This window comes from Apis florea, unplaced genomic scaffold (genome assembly GCF_048593485.1).
Source record: "Apis florea isolate Af1SG1 unplaced genomic scaffold, ASM4859348v1 contig_3170_pilon, whole genome shotgun sequence".
Taxonomy (NCBI): domain Eukaryota; kingdom Metazoa; phylum Arthropoda; class Insecta; order Hymenoptera; family Apidae; genus Apis; species Apis florea.
In genome coordinates, this window is record NW_028256714.1 from 796,282 (window position 1) to 817,136 (window position 20,855).

At 35.7% G+C, this 20,855-nt stretch overlaps 4 long non-coding RNA genes across 5 annotated transcripts in view; 1 reads left to right on the forward strand and 3 right to left on the reverse strand.

Annotated features, from left to right (window-relative positions):
* Positions 1-7,831: 7,831 nt before the first annotated feature.
* On the reverse strand, positions 7,832-8,919 carry LOC147657336 (uncharacterized). The gene is made up of 4 exons (XR_015292589.1): positions 8,716-8,919; positions 8,283-8,410; positions 8,129-8,190; positions 7,832-7,930 (listed from the first exon to the last, which is right to left on the reverse strand). It is a non-coding gene; the product is annotated as an uncharacterized LOC147657336 (long non-coding RNA).
* Positions 8,920-9,254: 335 nt separating this feature from the next.
* Positions 9,255-11,266, forward strand: LOC147657337 (uncharacterized). The gene is made up of 2 exons (XR_015292590.1): positions 9,255-9,652; positions 9,724-11,266. It is a non-coding gene; the product is annotated as an uncharacterized LOC147657337 (long non-coding RNA).
* Positions 11,267-15,775: 4,509 nt separating this feature from the next.
* LOC147657338 (uncharacterized) lies at positions 15,776-17,756 on the reverse strand. The gene is made up of 2 exons (XR_015292535.1): positions 17,221-17,756; positions 15,776-17,138 (listed from the first exon to the last, which is right to left on the reverse strand). It is a non-coding gene; the product is annotated as an uncharacterized LOC147657338 (long non-coding RNA).
* Positions 17,757-18,126: 370 nt separating this feature from the next.
* LOC105735279 (uncharacterized) overlaps positions 18,127-20,855 on the reverse strand; it is a 32,209-nt gene continuing 29,480 nt past the window's right edge. Inside the window, exons 2-5 of one of the 2 annotated variants that reach the window (XR_015292536.1) lie at positions 19,916-20,100; positions 19,473-19,654; positions 18,718-19,280; positions 18,127-18,577 (exon numbers count right to left, since the gene is read on the reverse strand). This is a non-coding gene — a long non-coding RNA (uncharacterized LOC105735279). Of the gene's footprint in view, positions 19,281-19,472; positions 19,655-19,915; positions 20,101-20,855 lie in introns of both variants that reach the window. The other variant, XR_015292537.1, reaches the window with a different exon arrangement.

The window sequence follows — 20,855 nt, forward strand, 5'->3', positions numbered from 1 at the left end:
CTAGTAGTTTTTGTATATAAATATACAAAAATCTAAACTAGATAGAATATTGTTAATAAAAGTATTAGTAACGTAGATTAATTATTTACCTTAATAATAATAAAAGACTATTATTGATTAATTAATAATAAAAATCTATACAATTCAACTATAACGGTTTCATTTGAGTCTTTAACACGTATATATACGTATAGGTATAAGTATTACTTTTTTATTTATGAAGTCTTTAAACTCTCTTATCGAAATGTTTTCAATCCTGCCGCTAAGTCTCAACAATCCGCCTGTCAATTGACTCGTTGATCGCGGTCAATCAAACCGAAATGTTTACATATCGAAACACGTGATGGAGTGTCGAGTAACCGGCCCTGAAAGAATAGAGATTGCCGCTTATCAAAAGTCACGGCTCCACGTGCGCCGCTTTAATATCCAAAGCCTCGCTCCTTACAGATTTAAAATTTCCAAGAAAAATTGTACGTAGGAAAATTTCACAATTTATAAGTATACATATTAAACGGGAATAATATTAAAAATGAAAGATAATCGTATCTAATTTTAATGATGATGATGAGAAAAATTCCAATTTTTTAAATAAAAAACGATTCGAGCGAATTTGAATATTTTCTGTAACATTAACCGTGATTAACTAATTTCCGCGAAATCTGGGAGCGAAGGGTCGGGAAGGCAATTATTTAATGTCATCCAACGTCTGTCCGGGATGGTATCGTGTGCTCTCTAAGATCACGAATTCTCAAGGAGTTTGTTTGCCTTACAGCGAACGATCCGACGAAAGAGAAGCGTCACGGCCATCTTGTCTTTTCCTACTTGAAATCCTGCACCGTGTGTATTCCGTAGTTCCGTTAACTCCTTGCCATGCTGTTGTGAAATCACGTTTACAAATCTAATAGGAATTATATAATAATTAGTTAAAACATCTTCGAATACGTATTTCTTCGATAAAAAAATAATTCTTTGGTAAATTTTTCATAATAAAAAAATAACGAATCCTTAAAATGCGTTAGAAGTCCAAGATACTTTGACTTTTCGTTGAAATCGTTTCAAATACCCTTCAATTCCACTTCGATTCGTGAAACGACGCACTTTCTCAAGATAATAACTTATATCTTGTAAAGAAATAAAAATATTAAAGTCTTAAGCAGCGTGTCTTAAGGGTTGAAAGCGAAGTGTATACTCGTTTTTCTAGAGACCACCCTCTGAAGATAGTGGCGTTTAGAAGTGTTTACTATTTTACTGCTTCCAAGATTTCCCGTGACGTTTTCTGCGACAGTTTCAAGTGGCACTTGGGGAGAAAAGCTTAATCGAGCCCTTCAGATATCTGAGAAAAAAAAAAAAAAAAAAAAGAAAGTCAAAGTCATAGAAACTAAGAGTGTACATATATTTACTACATATTGCGAAAAGAAGAAAGATCATTGAATGAAATTATTATTTATTCGTATGGTAGAAGAAAACAAGCGTTTGTTGAAGGTGATCCGATGTCCTTCGAAGGCCTCCAATCTCTCTCTCTTTTCCGACAGACAATGCGTTTGCTTTGAATCGCGACAGTTCCGGATCAGTTTTTTTAAGATAAAACGCGGCACAAGGAGCCGACGACGCTGGTTCAAGACCACCCGAAGAAAACCCGTTTCGGTCGCACGTGTTCCCCTGAGGAAAACCGCAGACCGGAACCAGACATTGCGGCTGCCTGTCCACGTTACCAAACTTTCTCGTCTCTTTACATCCGGTGACATTTTCATTCCTCTTTCGGATAATTCCTTTCCCAACGATTAGCGAAATACTTCGAAATCTTTTATTTCGCTTGTTCCACGAATCTCGTTCTCGTTAAGCATTCGAAATTTTATAATTACCTCGAAAATTACCTCGAACGGTGACATTTTCATTCTTCTTTCGATAATTCGTTTCTCAACGAAATAGTTTGAAATCTTTTATTTCGCCTGTTTCACGAATTTCGTTCTCGTTAAGGATTCGAAATTTTATAATTTCCTTCCTTCTTTTTTCCAATTTTCATCTCGAAAATTACGAACGGTGACATTTTCATTCTTCTTTCGATAATTCGTTTCTCAACGAAATAGTTTGAAATCTTTTATTTCGCCTGTTTCACGAATTTCGTTCTCGTTAAGGATTCGAAATTTTATAATTTTCTTCCTCCTTTTTTCCAATTTTTACCTCGAAAATTACCTCGAACGGTGACATTTTCATTCTTCTTTCGATAATTCGTTTCTCAACGAAATAGTTTGAAATCTTTTATTTCGCCTGTTTCACGAATCTCGTTCTCGTTAAACATTCGAAATTTTATAATTTCCTTTCTTCTTTTTTCCAATTTTCATCTCGAAAATTACGAACGGTGACATTTTCATTCTTCTTTCGATAATTCGTTTCTCAACGAAATAGTTCGAAATCTTTTATCTCGCCAGTTCCACGAGTCTCGATTCGAAATTTTATAATTTCCTCCTCCTAATTTTCCAATTTTCATCTCGAAATTTATCGAGAACGAGTTAATTTTGATTCCGTTACGGGAATAAAGTCGAACACCTACCGAACGAGAGGGGATTATAAAAATTATCAGGTTAATCAAAGAGTATATACTTCCAAAAAATATATTTACCCGTGGAAAATTAAGAATAAAATTTTGATCGATAAGACTAAAAAAATGTTTAAAATTAATGTTAATGTCATAAAAAAAAAAGTACCTCTTCTTCCATTTTAGCGTCGAAGGATTCGTAATTATCGCGCAAAAAGTATTGTTTTCTATTGTTACGATAGAATCAGGTATTCGCCAAGTTGTTGCAAGCTTCCGTTCGCGAACTTCCATTTCGTCGATTGTTCGGCGATTTACGCGATTCGTCTGCTCGTCGACGAGGCCGAAGTTAGAGTCTCACTGCTTGTGGAGAACACGTGAGGCCCTGACGTGAGGCCACCCAAGCGGCCATCAGACGCGCCGACGATATTCTCTGTTTACATGATACCGTAATTTTATACCACTGATCGTGCGCTGCACGAGTTACGAGTCCTACGTTTCTGTCGCATCCTCCGCCCTAACTTCGCCATCCAATTCTCCACCTGAATCGATATCGATTTTTTAAAAAAAAAAACAAAAGAACGAGGATCGAAAAATTACGATCAAGTAAGACTCGATCTTACTAAGTAAGTTCATTCGCAGTTTCAAAACGCCGTCGTGTCGATCGAGACGAGAAAAGTTACGTTCCGCTTAAAAAAGGATGCGTCGTCGAGCATCCGATGATGGAATGGAAAAATTGCACCTCGAAGTGAAAACAAGTTGGCTTTCTTAAAGGAAACGGATATCTTTTCTCTGGTAACGTGTCCCTGTTTTGATTGGGTCTTAAACTGCACCCAAAGCAAACAATTTTGTCTCTTCTCTCTTTTGTTGTGCCTTGTCCCGGCCGCGAGGGAACGTGACGCCCGGTAAATGGAAGGGGTAAAATGGAACAGCACGTGGTTGCCATACCCAGAGGCGCCTCGCCTTCACATCACTCTGATCCATGCAAGCCGTCCATACCAAAGAATTTTTTCCCTTAATTTATTATCATTACACCTTTTACATCTTTCTTCTTTTTAATTAAATTTTCCATTTTATTAAATCAATCAGAAATAAAATGGAATTGTTGCAATGCAACAATTCTATATATAATGATTAACCATAACGAACGATCCTAATTTCGATTCCTAATTTCAGGTAAAACGATGCTTTATAATAAAAAGTTGAATTCTGAAGTAAATATTGTAATCTGAAAAATATTAATGCAAATAAATTAAAGTTGCCGTGTTACAAAAGATCCAAGACTTCAAATAATACTACCACCAATTATTTAAATTTCTTTCATTGTTCCAACGATCAAACGATCGTTCAACCACACGCTTTTCAACCACGAGAATGAATCCTTGAAACATGGAGTCAGTGGGTGGACCGTTTTCATCGCTTAAGAATTCTCGAATCATCTTCGAGCGACAGGGTGAAAAGTGGTGGGACGATGTCGCGAGGAAATCGGATCGATCTATCCAGAAGCTCGTAAATTTCCGCCGGGCTTCGTCCCGGTTTCTTCGAGCACCGTGTAACTCCCTTGGATTTCTGCACTCCATCCTTGGCGTACAGTGTCTGGATAGTGTTTCTTTTGCGTAAGATCAGGCTCGCCGGTAGAACAGGCGAAAGAGGAACGAAGAGGGAGGACCAGCTCTCAAAATAAGACATGTTTATCCGCTGATGCTGCTATTTTGGAAAGCGCGCAAGTCCCTCTCTTGTACGTGTAAGTTTCTATCGGAGGCCCCCCTTAATTCCTTCTGATACTCCACTCGGATTTCACCGTGTTCGTGCGATCCGATATTCTGAAATTTCAAATAAACCGTAAAATTACAAAGCACAAATTTTCTCAAATAGAAGAATCTGAAACATTTCTTACAAAAATGTTTGCACCCTTTTCTTACAATTCCGTTTCAGCAATTACATTTTACGTCGTATTCATTATTTTCATATCGAAGCTCGTTAAAAGTTGGTACGCTTGCCTACGAACGCCTTCCTGCTGCGTAGAAATTTTTCACTAACCGGGACGCACCCCCGTCGTGCCTAGTTGTTTACGCAACGTGTGTACCCCACTTAATCCACTGTTTCACTGTTTAGATTTCGACTACCGTAGGGGGTTGTTCTGACACGAGATTCCGTCGTCTTGAATCTTTGGATCCCTCGCCTTGTCTTTTCCATAAGAGAGAGAGAGAGAGAGAGAGAGAGAGAGAGAGAGAGAGAGAGAGAGAGAGAGAGGGAGGGAGAAAAAAAAGGGAGCAAAAAAAAAATGGATACTTGTGTAAGTTAGAATTTTCATCCTGTAAATAGCGAGGATAATACGTAACAGCATAATTGAAATCATAAAAATCGTAAAGAGGTTTAAGAAGATGCGTGGAGAGACACTGGTATTATTTACTCGATTAAAATTATAATAAAGTAAATGGTAACATTTATATATAAGGATAAAAATATTCGTAAAAAAAAGAAAAAAGATATTTAATACTTCGAAACATCTTCTCTTCCAATGGTTTTGATTATAATACGATACGATCATGGCGTAATCTTCTTTACGAAAGCGTCCACTATGTGTGCTTTTTCATGATATAATTCAAACGATTTATTGTTCGCACTACCACAATGTTTAGGCAATTACAATCGACTCTAATGCCGGACGCTTTATTTCATGTCGTTTGCACGGCTATGACTAATATTTTCTCATAACTTCGGAACGGCTTAATGCGATAATACAAAACAAATAACAGAATATCGCGAAATCTACAGCATAAATTACGCTCGCCCCGATCGTGCCCTCGTCGTGCTCGTTTAAGCTCGAACGAAGAGCATTACAGCTGCAGCCATCTTGCCGGACCGACGTTTAACGGCATCGTTAAAAATTAACGACCGTTTGTTAAAAGACTCGTCCTACCGGAATAGAAACCGAGCACCGTGAGCATACTGCGGCCTGCGTTACGAGTCGATGGTAACTGCGCGCGATTTTTCCAACTCGTAAATTCTTGGACACCAACCGAAGGAATGTCTTAAAAGCGTTGGCAAAATTTTTGCCTGTTCGTTAATTATTCTACTCGGCAATTCCGAGATTAATATCAATATTGTATAAAAGTGTGACAAGATAAGCGATAAAAAGTATATAATAATTAATGTCAATATTATAAATTAATATTGATAGTTGCTTATCTGGAAAAAAGAACTTGGAAAAAGAAGAAATTTTTAATCGAAAAACCGATCATTTAATATGACTAGCGTTGTCTGTATAACGATCGATAATTCGAATCGATTTTAAATCGATAATTTTCAATGATCGTAATCCTTGCATATCGAAAGCCATTTTCTAAGAATTTTCTCTAATGAACCGGAAGTTATAAATCTTAACTCTTTCTTCCTTTACTCCCATCGATGGAAATCTTTAAGACCGATTTTCTCGAATATATTGCTTGTAACGTAACTAAGAAACCGACAATACTTTTGCCGCCTTCTTCTCTGTGTTTACAAGTCAGAGTATCGTTACGAGCTTTCGGACGTGAACCATCTGCTTGGATTGTCCAGCGGGAAGATGATACCAAAAAAGTATCTTTCCTTTTCTACATCATCCTTTGCGCAATTCTTGTGCAATTTTTCTGAAAAAAAAAAAAAATAAATAAATAAAATAAAATAAAATTAAAAATTAAAAAGAATTAAATTAACAAATTTTACTTATAATTCTAATATCTTAATATTATTTTTTTCCATATGTATTTTGTAACTGTTCAAACAATGATATAACATATTGATAACGATATAGTATTCTAAATTGCTATTGATCGTGCAATTTACGTTTAAATTGATTAATTCTATATGATCCGTTATTGATAAACTAACTCACAAATTATAAAATTGGCTTACAGTTGATAAAGTAGAAACAAATAATGAACATGTCGATACAGTAGGGACAATTAATCATCGATAAAGTAATTTCTATTTTTGTTCAATAACAGAGATCTATTTTATCGATAATATAAGCTAAGTTTTGTCGCTAGATGGCATTATGTACAAATATTGGTAAATTTAATTAATAATAATAATAAAATGTTAATGTTATACAAATCAAGACGAGATGAAATGTGCAAATACCAATATAATTATCGAATTTTAGATAATTAAAAAGTATAAAAATTTTCAAAAAAAATTATAAAATACAATTTCACGAATTCAATTCGTTCTTAAATTCAAAAATTAAAAAATTTTATATATGTATATATAATTTATTATAAAATTATGTGACTTTTTACATAATTCGCCAAGTTTCTTAAATACTTTATCCCAGACTAAATAAAAACATCATTCGAACCCTCTGTTCCAACCTGTTCACTGACTGATTTCGTATATTTTCTGAATCAATATTGAACCTTTCATGTGACCTTGGCACAACAGGTAGGTTAGTTAGAACGAAACAGGTCTTGCTCATCGCTTCTTTTTTTTTTTCTTCACATTTTTACAGACTGGACGAATTATAGTCATTTGTTCTCAATATCAAATTCATGTCCATCAAAATCTCTCCTCTTAATGATCGATGGGCCAGTTTTCAATACATGGTCGATTATAATGTTGAATGCAATTTACATATCAATAGAAATACAGTGAATCGTCAAAAATATATTTTCAGTTGCTGAATTGCAAGCTCGTTTATTAAAAAATAACCTTTTTTAATATTGTACTTTTTTTTATTTTCATAGATTTATGATTAAAAACTTTTTTCTTGCAAAAACATTTACTATGTTTCGGTAACGATACTCTTCAGATTATATAATCCTTTTGATATTAAAGAATACAAATTTCATAATTTATGATTTAGTAATTTAAGAGAAAAGAGACGAATCTTTGCTTACTGTAATTAAAATGATTTCTATCATCTTTTATCTATGATATAATCCGATCGTTATTTGTTAATTTTCCAAGAAAGTTGCAAAATTGTGGAAAGTGTTACAACCGAGAATGAAAAGTATTCACTTCATGCTTAAAGATAGAAGTTTCGAAGAAAATGTGTTAAGAGTTCCGTTTAAAAAGGAATAAGGTGATTCCGTAAGTAAGATTACCAGAAAAGTCGTAGTAAAAAAATAATCGAAACGTCTTGAAAGCCGTCACAATTAACATAGCTGGCAATAAAATAGGAAACATACGAGTATACATGTCATGACGAGTCTAAATATTCGATTTCGTTCATACCACTTAGAAATCCTTCGAGTGTTCTCGCTCTTGAGTTAAAATGTTACCACTTGAGGGACGAACTTGCACCACTTTCACCAGTTTTAGAAGAATGCGATTCTTTATTTATCAAATATCTTTTCATAACGATGCAAAGGAAATATTTGTACATATAAAATTCATAATTGTATCATGTCACATCTACAACAATAACAAGAAAAAATTATTTTATCATTCGATGTAATTATATTGTACACACGTGTAATATCAGTTATGAAAAACGAATATAAAGTACAATTAACCAATATTCATATTCTATTTCTAAAAGAACATAAAAGTGTAAAAAACGTTCTTAAATCTTTTTTTTAAAAAAGCAAAATAACTTGCTTTTTTACTTACATCGAATTTTTATTGGCTCACTTTCGACATGTTGCGATTTTGATTTTTCCAGATTCTTGGCTCTGCGTTATAGTTGAATACAATTTTATCTGTATCCTTATTCAATATATTCTCATTCGTTCGCCATGTTTCTTCCTCGTTATAGAATACGTACCAATTTGAACATCCGAATTTGCTTTCGGTAAGAAATGCCGCGAAGAACATTTGTTTCGGCTCAGGAGGAGGTCCATACCCTGTAGGTGGTTGCCACGAACGAATCTCGACCTCGGCCATCTGGAACGACTTAAAACACGGAGAATGAGAAAGAAAAGGATGAGCCATTCCAAGCCATTCTTCTTCGATGTCCTTTCCTTCGGCCTCGTGCCCTTTTCGTATCCACCTTAGATATACGTGCACGAAAAGGACTCGGGCCTGAAAGAACGGTCAATCTCTCTATTGACAATGCGGTTAGATTAACTTGTAAACGGGCATAGATTAACCTCTAGATTATGGATTTCATGTCAAACATTGCCACCAGTCGTTCAATGGGAGGGGGGGGGGAGGAAGAGAAAAGTATTTTAAATGATTTGCCATTTATCGTAGCTTACATCGATCCAGGTTTAGACGCCACCAGTCAATCAGTCACATTCGTGATCATTCTTATTCAGACATTCTTCTCGAATTCTTTTTCATTACCGTTAAATACAACTGAAACAAAAAAGGTTTTATTCCGACGAAAGGATTATAATAACGGAAATGAGGCAGATGAAAAATTATATCGAAGCGTTATTCACGAAAGAGGAAGGAAGTTCGAAAGATTCGTGAAAAAGACGGAAGAGAGAGAGAGAGAGAGAGAGGGGGGGCCGGAAAGAACATGGAGAAGGAAGAGAACATCAAAGAGAAGCGACAACGGATACGCGTAAACCTTGAGCTGTGAATGCCGAAAAACCGACAGAGCTTCGAAGTAACTGACGCGTTCTCGGGAAAACTCATCAAAGAGCCGTGGATGGATAAATGTAACCGGCCGTTTAACGCGAACCCCTCGCTAATTTTAATTGCCGCCTGATTTACGTTTCGATACGTCGTTCCTTTTTGCAATTCTATTTTTTCCCCACTTCGCGCCACCAAGATTCCCCCCACTCCTCGTGCTTGCAGCGCACCACACATGGACGTGGACGTCGCGCGAGACACGTTGTTACGAGGTTATGAACGTCAACGTGGATCCGTGGAAAAAAATGATAAATATCCCGAGGACAAGCGGATACGTGAATACCGTGATTTGTCGCTACGCTGGGATCACGATTTGTCATGAAATTTAATTACAAACGCCGCGAGAATTGAGTTGTTACGTGTTTGACATTCGAGATCGAGAATAATTTCACTCAACTTGGACGGATTTGATCGTGAAAATGTTTTGTATAGTAACTGAGTGCTAATAAAATTTAGATATCACATCGAATCAAAATAGGAGAAGTAAAAGAGATGAAAGGCGAAGAGGGAAATTCGATCGATCAAGTTGTATATTTCTTTCTTCCTTCGTTTCAAGTAGGTATCCAGAATTAGATTCCGTTTTTCTTGCAATTGCACGTCTATTCTATCGTTCCTACGATATTCAGGGGAACACGGAAGCGACATAAGTGAGGACGCAATATTCAGTTTGGTTTGATGCCACAGTCCGTCACCCCTGCGGCTGTTTTCACACAAAACAAAGAAACCCATCCCTCCACGTCGATATTTCCTCGTTCCTGTCATCGTCGTTCTCCTTTCTCGAAGGGCGGTACTCTCTACCCCACCTAGCCACCCTTTCCTTCGTCGACCTGCGCCTTTCTTCGATCGCGATGCACGGAAGTTCAGGACTGCGGACATCAAGGGGCGATGAGAGCGTTGTTACCATTGGCTTAAACATATAATTACGAAAAATGATGGATTTTAAATTCGAGAGTAAAAGTGTTGTTTTATAATCAGAAGAGAGTGAAAGTGTGCGACGTGTTTGGTATCTTTGAATCGCTATGGAATGTATAGCAATGGTTGAAATTGAAAGATCAATATTACAAGCGACGTATCATAATATAAATATAAATTGCAAAAACCAAGGAAATGAAGCATCATCTAATAAAAGGCAACACAAATTAATTCGTTTTTGGTTTATCAGCGTAGCAAGAGCTACGAGATATCTCTGAAGAAAGAAAGAAGGGGCAACTATACTTGGCCATCGTCGCCGGAGTATGGTGTCTTTGGCAGACAGCGTGGCACCGAAGGCTCTCTATCCTTCTTTTTTTCTCGGGCGTGGCAATAAGGAAGTGGGCCCGCTGCTTAAGAAAACAGAGAACCGCCAATATCGGGCAGGGCCTGAGAAAACAGAGAACCGTTTTCGAAATCCTGTCCAGGATACGAAGCGACTTGGCTTTCCATCATGAATGAAAACCTGAATACTCGCGAGTCGTCACGAAAAACCTGGGCAACCTGAGCAGCGGATAACGGTAGGAATATCTCTTTGAGCCATGCCGTACCAGTGGAAATTTCTGAAATAAATATCTTAAATATAATTCAACTCGCTATATAAAAAAAGTAACAAAAGAATTTAATGTAAAAATTTAATTAGAGAAATTTTACGAATTTTAATAATATTATAACTTTTAAGTATATATATATATATGTTTTATATACTTGATATACAAGATTTTTGATTACTACTGATAGTATATTCAATTCTCATAATGATGATCGAAATTGATCAATAGAAAGAAATTTAAAATGGAAAAGTAATGCAAAATGTGCTGTAGAATCTAGACAAGAAACAAACTTATACTCTTATAAAAAATGTAAACGTTTTTCTGGAAAATTTGCCGCAAGACAACGTGGCATCAGTGACTAGAAAATTCGTCTCGGTTTCGACACGACGTCCAAACCTGAGGGTAGGCGGTGACCACTTAATTAACGGCCTGACGAAAGGCAGCGACAATTAATACGATACCAGTTTCCTTCCAGGATTGGGATCTTCTAGTCCAGCTTGCACGTGTGAAATATCCGAAGACGATGTCACGATTTGTCACACGATATCCTTTTTGTGACCTTCGTGTCGTTACGTTTGTAATAGCATACAAAACAATGTAGTGATCAGATAAACAAACAACATTAAATAGTGAATAACTAAACAAAGTATTAATGTCAGAATCTTTATCCATTTTAAATCAAAATGTTTTTCCTTTCGGGATTTAAAAATACCTTAAACAAAAAATAAATATATACCTTGATAAATTATATTAAGGTACATCTAATTTTCTTCTTTGATAATAAATTAAATAAAATAAATTTTATAAATTAATATTCAAGTGATTAATTCTACACAAGAATATGTACCTATATAAATCTGTTCTTCGTATAAAATGTGTATAATATATATTGAAAGCATTTGTATTTCAAGGAAGTCTATCTGCAATTAAATAAACGGGACTTGTGGTTTGTTCAGTATTTCGAACGCATCCCATCGATCTTAATCATAAAAGTAGAACTCGTTGTCATTCTTTGAGCGATGCCAGTCCTGTCTTTTGGTTTAACGAGTTTAACGAGTTGCTGCGCGACCAACGAAAAGTTCAGTGAAGGCGCAACGCGAATACTGTGTACCTTTCGCACCGCGAACCCATAATGGAACTTAATGGAGCTGACTGTCAGTATGGAGTTTCTCCTTGTCTCGGTGGCAGACTGTGACTGGACAATATATACTCGTAGTGCCACCGTTATTTGACAAGACATGTCCGCACACACGTGGACATACGTTCAGATGATTATTGTATATATTATAAATATAGATAGCAGCAATGTAATGTAGTCGAAGGAAGCGTATATCGAAATGATTGAAACTGCAATTGCGACGATTAAATTGTAGCAAAATGTACAATAAAATGTTATCGCGTACAGTAGAATATCTAAAAAAAAATTTAATATCAAACGTTTGTAATTTATAATTTAATAAATTATTAAATATTTATTTTTATTTCTCTTAATTTATCACTATTTTAATCTTAAATGCTTCTCTTCTTTGAAGGTTTTTTTCCGATGACAACCAAACAATTGCCGATTCCTCTCCTTTCCGATAATTCTATGGCGGCAAGTGTCGAAGTCAAGCTATTCTCAGAGGTCCGGTGTTTTGACATGATGGCACCTCCAAGGATAATCCTTTAAACGGCCCCGACGGGTGGTCCTCGCGAGTCACCTTGCTTCCAGGACCTGCCTTGTCGCTCTTCTGCCTTTAATCCCGTGGACCAATCCAGCACACGAGCACTTCCTGGCGTTCTCGAGGCTAGGAAAATCTGCGGTTAATCCTGCGAAAGTCCGAGAGCCTCATGCTGCATATAGTTTCCGAGTACTTTTACCGAATTAACGTACCTGAAAGTATAAAAATTGATTAGATTTAAATATGTAAATTGGTAAATCGGTATATAAATATATGAAAAGTTCTTTGTACCATTTTTATAATAATAATAACGAACAATACGCATATACAAACGAATATACTTTCTATATGTTGCAATATCATGCGTTGTAGCTTAGAATATCTGTGCATGAATACTATTTCAGTCACGCATATATCTCACAACAATGAACATCGTGTAATCTGATATTCGAACAGGGATTTGATTATCCGACCGAGAAACCGTATGAAGCCGTATGAAATTATGGAATTTACTTCGGCTCGATGATTAAAGGATTGATATACGATGGTCTATTTTTAAACATAAATAATAAATAATTAACGAAATGACAGAATTAAAATTATAAATGAGAGAAAGATATAATTGATATTATTATTGGAAAAATATAGGAAGAAATTTATCGGTCATATTAAGATTTTTCCAAGGACCTTTTCTAAGGCTCGTTTCTTCTACGGGTGAACCTTTGTCTTCGATTCTTCGGCATCCGGTTCCGGTCCTTATCTTATGTTACACATGTAACCTTCTATGCTATTTGGCCCATTGTTGGCCACATGTGCCTCGTCTCAAGAGGTTTGCTTATGTTGGCCCACCTAACATAGCAAAGCTATGCCGAGACTCGAGTGTAAACTTCGCCGACAGACCGATCCTGGAATTCGATTGCATCTAATCGTTCTCTGGCAATGATATGACTCCATTTAAGTAACCGCAATAACGGTTGACGACATCACGAAGAGCTTGCTCCCTTATTTCCTACGAGATACGATAAAATATAAAATTAATTCATCATCAAAAATAATTTAACATTCTTTTTCACTTATAATTATTCCCTTCTCATAGTTCAAAATAGATTAAATTTCAATTAAATTAATAACTTTTTTTTTTTACTTACTTTACTTTAAAGATTTTTAGTTGACAATGGTTTAATAATAGATAAGACATAGTGATTACTTAAGTGCACGCGCGTGTATATGAGATGTCATCATAGAAAACAAGATTTCCACGAGATTCGTGATCCTGTGGTTTCCGGATCGACAGAGCGGACGGTGTTCATCCTCGCGTGAGTTTGAAACTCCTGGAATCTCGTATAAATTTTCTACTATCGTCGAGTTTCCCAGAACGTACCTTCTACGAGACGGGGGATAAAATTAATTCTTGGTTAATCTTCACAAAATGACTATGAAAAATCCTTTATGGATATCATAAATCAAACAATTTTATCCGAATGACTTTTCTTTCTATACCAGTACAAAATCAGTGTAAAATAATAAAATAGAAAAAAAAGTAAACAAAAGACATTGCAATTACTGCAATTATTATTGTATAAGCATTTCAGTTAACCGAATATCTTTCGGAGCAACAATGAAGTGGTACAATGGGAGAGCCGAACGTCAAATCCGACGGGAGGCTGCCGATCAGTCAGCGACATCTAATAAACGAGTAAATAATTTCGGTCACGTACCACTAGCGGGTACAGTCACAATGGGAGCTCCTTAAATAGGATTATATTAAGCTGTTTCACCAGCGATGAATGGCGAGTCAAATGGAGGATCGTCGAGGATGTTTTGGTAGGCGCGACTACGTGAGCAGTCGATGCCGAGTTGTGCCACCTCGGAGCAATACTGGCACACGAAGAACACGAAGAAGAGGAAGAAAATAGTTGACAGGTGAATGGTCGTGGCCATCTTCGCCGTCCCTTGTCCACGAGCTTTCCCACGTCTTGCGGAAAAAATTGGTGTCTTTTCGCTCTTCTTTTCTTTCTTCTTAGCTTTCATGTCCCCTTTCTAATCTTCGAAATTTCGCACACGCTTTAGAGAAGATTATCAAGTATATCGTAGCATTGAAGCATTATCTGCAAAAAGTGTAATAGAAATTATATTTTATATGTATTTTGACACTCCTTGTAAATTATTTAATATTATAAATTTTATATATATATATCATTGATAACTGAATAATCAATAAATACCGTATAACTATTTTTATTTATATTGTATATCTGAAATAAAAAATTTGAAATTTAATATATATCGAATATTCATTCTTCGAAGTTCGTATAATAATTCATATATAAGTAATTTCATGATTGCAAGTTCTCTGAATAACCGTACCGTATCCACAATTTAATTCTAGACATTTCGACGAAAATATATTGAGATATCATACATCCAAGTGCACGCACCGTTAAACTTTCATTTTGTATCGTACTCTGTTACTCATTTGCTCAAACATGTACATTTCAATTGAACTGCGACCCATAAAACAGAGACCTTTCATCGGATACAAGGCTCCGGCACGATTCGAAAATTTCGACGAACTATTTTCAAGACGCGACGATTTAAAAACCCCGCCAATAGGAGATTCTCGCCTGTCGACCTGTCGTTGGTTTGCCGCTCTTTGTCGTCGAATTATTTTAGCGGCCGATATTTTCATCCGTACTGCCACCTAAGCGAGGCTTCGAGCCAAAATCAACATGGAACGAGCATCCTCCTTCTCGCTTCCTTTCACTCCCTTTCTTCCTATCCCGCTTTTCCCTATGAACTTCCACAAACGAAACAGAATTCATGGATCACGTATTTGGCGACTTCTCACGTATGCATAACGCGTAAAGAAAATATCATTGATATTCAAAGATTTCCAAATTTTAATTATACATTTATTTGAATAGAATTTGATATTAGATTAAAAAAGTAAGGTTACCTTTGTTTCCAGCTTTGAGATTAGAATTTGACGATGTATATTTGCATACTTTTCATCTTCGTTGCATCACATTCACGATGAACGATTGATCGAAATAGCATTGCATCTTGTCATTGATTAGATCATCAAATTTCTGAAAATAAAGCGACCTGTAGTCGCACATGATGCAACATGCAAAGCCACATATCCCGTTTTTTCATCATCCAGAAGTTGCCGTCAGATTGGCTCCTCAAATCCCGTTCCTCTATCGGCCGTTCATAAATCGGTCGTTTGCTGTGTTTCCACGCGTACTGAGAAAGCAAACAACAGATAAATCAACGATAAAACGTTCCGTCGATCGACGAATCGACCGGAAGAATAATAGTTGTTCGTGCCTCGATGATGGCAGCATGCTAGGTGCCAAGCCGTCTAGTTATCCGAAGGAACGTGAAAATAAAAATACTAATGCATTTATCAGATTACAAAGAAATTATTTTAAAAGCAATCGTTTTATACATTTTTGCATTTCTATTTTCGATACTAGTTTTAAGATCAAATGTTTCGGTGATTGGAAATGTTTTATTTAAGATTATGTTAAATAGTATTTATACGAAAATATATGTTCATTTTTTTTCTTACAACTTCTCTGGTGTAGATAGGTGTTACTATTTTAAAAAATAATGGAAACGATATTAAATACATATATCGCTTTCTTTATCAATATTAAGAGAGTAACCATGCAGTCATGTATTCTTGAATCGTGAGTTGCAACGAGTCGAGTCAAAGTGATTCAAGTGGCTTCGCGCAAAGGCAAATATTTGACAAGGAGAGATAAATTCCATTGGAATTCCATGGTATTCGTAGACAGCACGGCACCATATTGCGATGGCGTCATCGAACAGAAAAATTGTAAAATGAAATCAATTCCTGAACAATTTTTAACAACTAGATAAAACATGCAACATATAATACTATACAATAAAGTAAAAATATTTATTATACTCTATTTAAGTTTCTAAAAAAAGTAAAAAATTGCAAAATAATTTATGTCACAAATTTCTCGAAGCTAGATAAAATATATTAAATTTAACCAATTCATACGATTCATTGACACGTAATGAGTTGTCATTAAACGTATAAGAGTGAATGGTGAATGAGTGCAACTTTTCACTGCCAAAAAGCGAACGAGGTTCGACGATTCACGATCAGGCCGATTATTTATACTATAAGCAAAATACCCCAGCTCCCGGGCACTCGGTCGTGCAGCATCGGCCATACTCGTAATTCGAACAGAGAGGATCAGCCGCTGGTGCTGGCTGTCAGAAAACGAAATACCATCCGGTCCACTTCGAGCCTCCACTCGAGAATGGTATTATGAATGAATCCCAATGGGGGAAGAACGGGTGCAGAGAGAAGAGAGAGACTGATTCGAGTCTCTCGAGCCTCTCCAGCCTCAATGGAACCGAGAGAAAAATCCGTATGGTCATTTTTTGATCGCACAATGAAACTGACTGCTCGCATCACCTCTCTCGTTGCTACTTCGTCTTGCTGCTCGCGTCTCCATGTTGCTGCGTCACAACAGTGACACATACAGGCAGGATTCCTGGCTATATACTTGGTGGGGACGGATGGCAAGGAAGGTGGTTGGGACGAAAGGAGAAGGAGAAAGAAATTCGATGTGGCTCTCACAATGAGCCTCTTGGATGACTAGCACCGAGGAAGAGGTTCCATAGGAGTTATTTATGCGATCTCATTCTGAGACGAGGTGACACGACCATGTCCCGTAAACAATGCGATCTTACGAGGGAAGAATGTCGACTGATTCGATTAACGGCGATGATTGGTTGTATCTTGACTTTAGTGTGCTTCCCAGCATTCTTTGCGATCCTTAAGGTTGAAATACATTAATATACCTTCATATGCTGTGTAAAATCACATAATATAATAATAATATATTTCTTTTACTGAATTGAAGAAATTGAATAATTCAATGAAATCACTTACGTATTTGATTCAAGTTTGTATTTGGTCCAAACTATCGGCAAAAGTTTCTCGTTACTGTTATTCGGCTACTTTTATGTCATTTGGGAATCATAAATTTCCAGAAATAGTGACGAGGCACGTAGAAGTCATTCGATACCCGTTATCGTGATCACGAAGCATCCCGATCAATCACATGATTTTATGCGAAAGCGTGATCTAGACAGCGTTTCGAGAATTCTTCGTTGATCCATCGGTCAAGTCGTTGACATCTTGACGAGGCGTAAGGAACGTCTGGCGTCACGTAAAAAAGCCGTTCGTCTTCAGGAACGCATCCACCCACCGTCGACAGGTTTGATGCCTTCCGAGGGCCTGATGTGGGGTCTTTCGAACCACAAGCATATACATATACGTACCGAAGGCTTTTCAACGACCACGCTGTTTCATCTTTCGGAATTTAACAGCTGTTAATTATGACAATCTTAGTCAATTTTCATGATTGGGTCCGTTCATACTCGATGATTAAGATTATTCAACCGTATAAAATGTCAGGTGATATTGTAATCGATATTTGCTTGTCAATTGTCACTCATTTTATAACTGATTATTTAAAAATAGTTAGTTACATTTTACACAACGCACATGTGCAAAAAAATTAATGTTTCCATAGAAGTATCATCTAGGAATAAATTGTTATGCGTTAAAAAATAGCGAAAGTAATTTTTGATTATAATCTGTATTATTTTTTAAATTTCTCTCTTAAGAATAATCGAGAAATTAAATTTCATTTATATAAACATAATCATTTGTCTCAATAATTTTTAAATTTGAATTTAACAAACTAGAAAAGTATAAAGAATTATTATTGTTAAATAATTCAAAAGATACAATTTCGATCTTATTTCATTGTATTTTCAAAAAATATTTTATTTAATGTATCATGCAATGTTTATTTGCATAGATGACATTCTTTCAATCCATAGAAATTCAAATTTTTACGATTGTCATTTCAATAAAGGTTTCCGACTGTTGCAGTCGATTTCTTTTACTGAAAGAAGTAAGCAATGTTAACGCTGGGTGGTTCCGCTATCAAACGGTTGAACGCCTTCGAAGACGAATGTCTCTCGTCTCTTCTCCGATTTTTTCCTCTTATCGTCACCCCTTTCTCCTTCTACTTCCTTTTCCTAGCCGGCAGCTTTCAAGCCCCATTACCGTCGCTTTGAAACAAGCCACAGTAGTCCGATGAGCTTTTTTATTGCTCTAATATTGGCCACAGCTCAAATCCGTTTGCAAAAGATTGCCGAATATTTCGACAAAAAGCCGTCTCGATTTTTTGTTTTGTGTCTCACTGGCTTCATAAATTTCATCAACCTCTTTAACCCTATAATTTTAATTTCACGGTGAATTTATATTTTCATACAAACGAGATATTAAATTAAAACATTATTATCTTTGAATCTAATTAAATGTTTTAAGTTTGTGATTAACGTCCAATTGAATGCACCATATGTTCTGCCTTACTGAGATATCAGTTAACATTGGGATTTTCCGGTGTTTGTGCAAAGTTCAGACGAAATTCAACTGACGCCTTGTTTGTTGACGTATTGACTTTTCCAAAGAAGATCTTTGATTTTGATCGACACGGAGATTCACATTGATCCGAGTTATTAGTGGAGACTCTTGGCCCTCAGCGAGTGCATGAAACGTTGGAATTGAGATTTAAACAAGCGTCACAGTTAGAGAAACCGGCGAATCACACTTACATAGACTTCGTCAAATCCGTTATCCAATTCTGCGCAAAATTGATCTTTTTATAATTGCTTGTCGCTCGCTTCATGAACCATAGAACGACTATTACTTCAAAGTAGCACGTGCTATCTAATTTTCTTGATCTTTGGATGGCATATCTGTCATAATATGTTCATAATATTCAACGAGGAGCCAGAACAGGTTGCGTTGTGTCAACATAACTCATTGCCAGTATCAACAAGAAACGGTTACATTCAAGAAGATTGTACATGATCTCACAAGCATGAGAATGTTTCTGTCCCATTGTCGTAGTGTAAAAATTTCGATACTTCTTTCTATTAAAGAGTACGTTCATATATTAATTTTTTTAATAATAAAGTTTTGCATAACATATTTACTATACATATTTGCATATTTATAAGAAAATATGTGGATAAATAAAAAATTATAGTAATACGAACAAAGAATAATTCAAAAAGTAGAATGCTTTCTCGTATGGAGTAAAAATTCTTATTTTGTCTGCTTACTGAAGCCTACGTTCGGTCTTCAAAGTATACTCGTCAGACAAGAGGAAGTGCTTTTTGTCCTGCCTGTGCATCCTACGCGTATATTTAACTTGGCATACCTACTTCAACACCTTCCGAGCGCGAAGAATGCTGACTTCTTTTTTCTATTGTCCATTTCTTAAAATTTTTCGTCTTAACTCTAACTAAAAGAATAAAATAAAAAGAAATTCATTAGTTTAAGTATTAAAATTTAACTAATTAAAAAATCAAATTTAATTAGAAATTAAGAAATTTGAATTAATAAGATAATAATTTTTAAAAAAAGAATATTTTTAAAAGTTTGATTTAATATTATTTGAAATGTTCATTTTAAAAATTAATGTAATATCTATCAATGATTCTGTTCTATATGATTACAAACTTGAAACTGCATGTATTTGTTGTATGCAGAACTAAGTATTTACATTCGGTCTCATACTGAGAATATTTTGTCAATCATCAGTTGTGCTCGTTAGTGAGATCCATCAGTGACGCGGATGCGTCTCGGCGACTTAACTTCTCGAAATAATCACGTAAATGCATAGAACTTGCTTTTTTCTTTTCTCTGTTGCTCTGTCACGTTTGTGGACTAAATACAAATGTACTACGTCTGGAATTCGTATAAAACCAAATGTTATTTTCATGATCGTGTCCTAAAAAATTTATTTTATCACAATAACATAAAATTTATATGAACAAATTGCTTTGAATCCATATATGAACATCATTTTCGATTAATGATACGATAAAAATGAAACATGAAACGATGCAAATATAATATGCAAACAGAGTTGTTAAAAAGATTATTTAACTTTTCAGCGCACAAGATATCAATTACTAAACATTAAAAATAATAGAAAAACCGAAAAAAATTTAACAAATAAATATATGAGTAAATAAGTAAGATCTAGATTGTGACGATACCCGCGATAGTTGTTCATTCGAGCAGGTGGTTTTGCACGAGGACACGAAGCAGTGCTTGGCTACTGTTTTCAGAATAAACTAGTGAGCTTATACTCATAACAAGAAAAATATTAAATCACCGTCATCGCCTGTACCACCCTATCAAGGCCCTTATCTGTGTAGCACTTTTCGATAGTATAACCGTCTCGAGTCAAGAAGCTTATTTGCGCTAACCTCGTTTCGATTATTTTTATTTTCACATCGAGACATTAATACATAATAAATTTACATCGTTGATTATTGCTGTTTCGTATTAATGTTCGCTTTGTTGAAAAAATATTCGCGGGGTAATTCACAGTTCGTAAAATATCTTCCTATGACGTATAACATGCAAAATTAAAATAAATTTCCAGCTTGAAAACAGGCATCCACTGAACATCTACATTGAGCAAATCGTATATC